Below are 6,708 nucleotides of genomic sequence, written 5' to 3'. Positions count from 1 at the left end.
AAGTATTCGAAAAATGCGATAGTATGAGCCTGAGGAGGGCAAATACCTGAGTTAACACAGTCATAACCGCCGTTATCCTCTAAAATATTAATCGCAACCGGGTTTAATTGACTGTTTCCATGTGGAACCACATTACTACGGGATCCAAACCAGAAAAAACCCAGGATCTGGCCAACAACTATGAGAAAAACGCGAAAGTATGAGCCAGATGATTGCAAATACCAGAACTATCCCAGGCATAACCAGCGTTATCCTCTAAAATATTATTCGCAACCAGGTTTAATTGACTGTTTCGGTGCGGTACCACATTACTACGTGGTCCAAGCCAGAATAAGGCCAGGATCTGGCCTACAAGAATGCGAAAAATGCGAAAGTACGAGCCAGATGAGGGCAAATACCAGACCTAACCCAGTCATAACCGGCGTTATCCGCTAAAATATTAATCGCAACCAGGTTTAATTGACTGTTTCGTTGTGGAACCGCATTTCTACGGGATCCAAACCAGAAAAAAACCCAGGATCTGGCCAACAACTATGAGAAAAAGCGAAAGTATGAGCCAGATGATTGCAAATACCAGAACTATCCCAGACATAACCAGCGTTATCCTCTAAAATATTATCCGCAGCCAGGTTTAATTGACTGTTTCAGTCTGGTGCCACTTTACTACGTGGTTCAAGCCAGAATAAGGGCAGGATCTGGCCAACAAGTATGCGAAAAATGCGAAGGTCCGAGCCAGATGAGGGCAAATACCAGACCTAACCGAGACATAACCGGCGTTATCCTCCAAAATATTAATTGCAACCCGGTTCAATTGACTGTTTCGGTGTGGAACCACATTACTACGGGATCCAAACCAGAAAAAACCCAGGATCTGGCCAACAGGTATGCGAAAAATGCGAAAGTATGAGCCAGATGATTGCAAATACCAGAACTAACCCCGACATAACAAGCGTTATCCTCTAAAATACGAATCGGAACATGCTTTTATTGACTGTTTCAGTGTGGTAACACATTACTACGTGATCCAAACCAGAAGCATCCCAGGATCGGGCCAACAAGAATGCGAAAAATGCGAAAGTACGAACCAGATGAGGGAAAATCCCAGACCTAACCGAGACGTAACCGGCGTTATCCCCTAAAATATTAATCGCAACCAGGTATAATTGACTGTTTCGGTGTAGAACCACATTACTACGTGATCCAAACCAGTAAAAACCCAGGATCTGGCCAACAACTATGAGAAAAACGCGAAAGTATGAGCCAGATGATTGCAAATACCAGAACTATACCAGACATAACCAGCGTTATCCTCTGAAATACTTATCGGAACCAGCTTCTATTGACTGTTTCAGTGTGGTACCACATTACTACGTCATCCAAACCAGAAAAGGGCCAGGGTCTGGCCAACAAGTATGCGAAAAATGCGAAAGTCCGAGCCAGATGAGGGCAAATACCAGACCTAACCGAGACATAACCGGCGTTATCCTCTATAATATTAATCGCAACCCGGGTCAATTGACTGTTTCGGTGTGGAACCACATTACTACGGGATCCAAACCAGAGAAAACCCAGGATCTGGCCAACAGGTATGCGAAAAATGCGAAAGTATGAGCCAGATGATTGCAAATACCAGAACTAACCCAGACATAACCAGCGTTATCCTCTAAAATATTAAACGCAACCAGGTTTAATTGACTGTTTCGGTGTTGTACCGCATTACTACGTGATCCAAACCAGAAAGAGGCCAGGATCTGGCCAACAAGAATGCGAAAAAAGCGAAAGTACGAGCCAGATGTGGGCAAATCCCAGACCTACCCGAGACATAACCAGCGTTATCCTCTGAAATAGTAATCGCAACCAGGTTTAATTGACTGGTTCAGTGTGGTACCACATTACTACGTGATCCAAACCAGAAAAAGCCCAGGATCTGGCCAACAAGTATGCGAAAAACGTGAAAGTACGAGCCAGATGAGGACAAATCCCAGACCTACCCGAGACATAACCGGCGTTATCCTCCAAAATATTAATCTCAACCAGGTTTAATTGACTGTTTCGTTGTGGAACCACATTACTACGGGATCCAAACCAGACAAAACCCAGGATCTGGCCAACAAGTATGCGAAAAATGCGAAAGTATGAGCCAGATGATTGCAAATACCAGAACTAACCCAGACATAACCGCCGTTATCCCCTAAAATATTAATCGCAACCAGGTTTAATTGACTGTTTCGGTGTGGTACCGCATTACTACGTGATCCAAACCAGAGAAAGGCCAGGATCTGGCCAACAAGGATGAGAAAAATGCGAATATACGATCCAGATGATTGCAAATACCAGAACTAACCCTGACATAACCAGCGTTATCCTCTAAAATATTAATCGCAACCAGGTATGATTGACTGTTTCGGTGTGGTACCGCATTGCTACGATGATCCAAACCAGAAAAAGGCCATGATCTGGCCAACAAGTATGCGAGAAACGCGAATGTATGAGCCAGATGATTGCAAATACCAGAACTAACTCAGACATAACCAGCGTTATCCTCTAAAATACAGATCGGAAGCAGCTTCTATTGACTGTTTCAGTGTGGTACCACATTACTACGTGATCCAAACCAGAAAAAGCCCAGGATCTGGCCAACAAGTATGCGAAAAACGCGAATGTATGAGCCAGATGATTGCAAATACCAGAACTAACTCAGACATAACCAGCGTTATCCTCTAAAATACAGATCGGAAGCAGCTTCTATTGACTGTTTCAGTGTGGTACCACGTTACTACGTGATCCAAACCAGAAAAACGCCTGGATCTGGCCAACAAGTATGCGAAAAACGTGAAAGTACGAGTCAGATGAGGACAAATCCCAGACCTACCCGAGACATAACCGGCCTTTATCCTCTAAAATATTAATCAAATCCAGTTTAATTGACTGTTTCGTTGTGGAACCACATTACTACGGGATCCAAGCCAGAGAAAACCCAGGATCTGGCCAACAGGTATGCGAAAAATGCGAAAGTATGAGCCAGATGATTGCAAATACCAGAACCAACCCAGACATAACCAGCGTTATCCCCTAAAATATTAATCGCAACCAGGTATAATTGACTGTTTCGGTGTGGTACCGCATTGCTACGATGATCCAAACCAGAAAGAGGCCAGGATCTGGCCAACAAGTATGCGAAAAATGCGAAAGTATGAGCCAGATGATTGCAAATACCAGAACTATGCCTGACATAACCAGCGTTATCCTCTAAAATACGAATCGGAACATGCTTTTAATGACTGTTTCAGTGTGGTAGCACATTACTACGAGATCCAAACCAGAAAAATCCCAGGATCGGGCCAACAAGAATGCGAGAAACGCGAAAGTACGAGCCACATGAGGGAAAATCCCAGACCTAACCCAGACATAACCGGCGTTATGCGCTAAAATATTAATCGCAACCAGGTTTAATTGACTGTTTCGTTGTGGAACCACATTACTACGTGATCCAAACCAGAAAGAACCCAGGATCTGGCCAACAAGTATGCGAAAAATGCGAAAGAACGATCCAGATGAGGGCAAATCCCAGACCTATCCGAGACATAACCGGCGTTATCCTCTAAAATATTAATTGCAATCAGGTTTAATTAACTGTTTCAGTGTGGTACCACGTTACTACGTGATCCAAATCAGAAAAAGCCCAGGATCTGGCCAACAAGTATGCGAAAAATGCGAAAGTACGAGCCAGATGAGGGCAAATCCCAGACCTAACCGAGACATAACCGGCGTTATCCTCTAAAATATTAATCGCAACCAGGTTTAATTGACTGTTTCGGTGCGGTACTGCATTACTACGTGATCCAGACCAGAAAAAACCCAGGATCTGTTCAACAACTATGAGAAAAACGCGAAAGTACGAGCCAGATGGGGGCAAATCCCAGACCTAACCGAGACATAACCAGCGTTATCCCGTAAAATATTAATCGCAACCAGGTTTAATTGACTGTTTCGGTGTGGTACCGCATTACTACGTGATCCAAACCAGAGAAAGGCCAGGATCTGGCCAACAAGGATGAGAAAAATGCGAATATATGATCAAGATGATTGCAAATACCAGAACTAACCCAGACATAACCAGCGTTATCCTCTAAAATACGAATCGGAACATGCTTTTAATGACTGTTTCAGTGTGGTAACACATTACTACGTGATCCAAACCAGAAACATCCCAGGATCTGGCCGACAAGTATTCGAAAAATGCGATAGTATGAGCCTGAGGAGGGCAAATACCTGAGTTAACAGTCATAACCGCCGTTATCCTCTAAAATATTAATCGCAACCGGGTTTAATTGACTGTTTCCATGTGGAACCACATTACTACGGGATCCAAACCAGAAAAAACCCAGGATCTGGCCAACAACTATGAGAAAAACGCGAAAGTATGAGCCAGATGATTGCAAATACCAGAACTATCCCAGGCATAACCAGCGTTATCCTCTAAAATATTATTCGCAACCAGGTTTAATTGACTGTTTCGGTGCGGTACCACATTACTACGTGGTCCAAGCCAGAATAAGGCCAGGATCTGGCCTACAAGAATGCGAAAAATGCGAAAGTACGAGCCAGATGAGGGCAAATACCAGACCTAACCCAGTCATAACCGGCGTTATCCGCTAAAATATTAATCGCAACCAGGTTTAATTGACTGTTTCGTTGTGGAACCGCATTTCTACGGGATCCAAACCAGAAAAAAACCCAGGATCTGGCCAACAACTATGAGAAAAAGCGAAAGTATGAGCCAGATGATTGCAAATACCAGAACTATCCCAGACATAACCAGCGTTATCCTCTAAAATATTATTCGCAGCCAGGTTTAATTGACTGTTTCAGTCTGGTGCCACTTTACTACGTGGTTCAAGACAGAATAAGGGCAGGATCTGGCCAACAAGTATGCGAAAAATGCGAAGGTCCGAGCCAGATGAGGGCAAATACCAGACCTAACCGAGACATAACCGGCGTTATCCTCCAAAATATTAATTGCAACCCGGTTCAATTGACTGTTTCGGTGTGGAACCACATTACTACGGGATCCAAACCAGAAAAAACCCAGGATCTGGCCAACAGGTATGCGAAAAATGCGAAAGTATGAGCCAGATGATTGCAAATACCAGAACTAACCCCGACATAACAAGCGTTATCCTCTAAAATACGAATCGGAACATGCTTTTAATGACTGTTTCAGTGTGGTAACACATTACTACGTGATCCAAACCAGAAGCATCCCAGGATCGGGCCAACAAGAATGCGAAAAATGCGAAAGTACGAACCATATGAGGGAAAATCCCAGACCTAACCGAGACGTAACCGGCGTTATCCCCTAAAATATTAATCGCAACCAGGTATAATTGACTGTTTCGGTGTAGAACCACATTACTACGTGATCCAAACCAGTAAAAACCCAGGATCTGGCCAACAACTATGAGAAAAACGCGAAAGTATGAGCCAGATGATTGCAAATACCAGAACTATACCAGACATAACCAGCGTTATCCTCTAAAATACTTATCGGAACCAGCTTCTATTGACTGTTTCAGTGTGGTACCACATTACTACGTCATCCAAACCAGAAAAGGGCCAGGGTCTGGCCAACAAGTATGCGAAAAATGCGAAAGTCCGAGCCAGATGAGGGCAAATACCAGACCTAACCGAGACATAACCGGCGTTATCCTCTAAAATATTAATCGCAACCCGGGTCAATTGACTGTTTCGGTGTGGAACCACATTACTACGGGATCCAAACCAGAGAAAACCCAGGATCTGGCCAACAGGTATGCGAAAAATGCGAAAGTATGAGCCAGATGATTGCAAATACCAGAACTAACCCAGACATAACCAGCGTTATCCTCTAAAATATTAAACGCAACCAGGTTTAATTGACTGTTTCGGTGTTGTACCGCATTACTACGTGATCCAAACCAGAAAGAGGCCAGGATCTGGCCAACAAGAATGCGAAAAAAGCGAAAGTACGAGCCAGATGTGGGCAAATCCCAGACCTACCCGAGACATAACCAGCGTTATCCTCTGAAATAGTAATCGCAACCAGGTTTAATTGACTGGTTCAGTGTGGTACCACATTACTACGTGATCCAAACCAGAAAAAGCCCAGGATCTGTCCAACAAGTATGCGAAAAACGTGAAAGTACGAGCCAGATGAGGACAAATCCCAGACCTACCCGAGACATAACCGGCGTTATCCTCCAAAATATTAATCTCAACCAGGTTTAATTGACTGTTTCGTTGTGGAACCACATTACTACGGGATCCAAACCAGACAAAACCCAGGATCTGGCCAACAAGTATGCGAAAAATGCGAAAGTATGAGCCAGATGATTGCAAATACCAGAACTAACCCAGACATAACCGCCGTTATCCCCTAAAATATTAATCGCAACCAGGTTTAATTGACTGTTTCGGTGTGGTACCGCATTACTACGTGATCCAAACCAGAGAAAGGCCAGGATCTGGCCAACAAGGATGAGAAAAATGCGAATATACGATCCAGATGATTGCAAATACCAGAACTAACCCTGACATAACCAGCGTTATCCTCTAAAATATTAATCGCAACCAGGTATGATTGACTGTTTCGGTGTGGTACCGCATTGCTACGATGATCCAAACCAGAAAAAGGCCATGATCTGGCCAACAAGTATGCGAGAAACGCGA

This window comes from Colletes latitarsis, unplaced genomic scaffold (genome assembly GCF_051014445.1).
Source record: "Colletes latitarsis isolate SP2378_abdomen unplaced genomic scaffold, iyColLati1 scaffold0018, whole genome shotgun sequence".
NCBI lineage: Eukaryota > Metazoa > Arthropoda > Insecta > Hymenoptera > Colletidae > Colletes > Colletes latitarsis.
Note: the sequence above shows the minus strand (reverse complement) of the source record.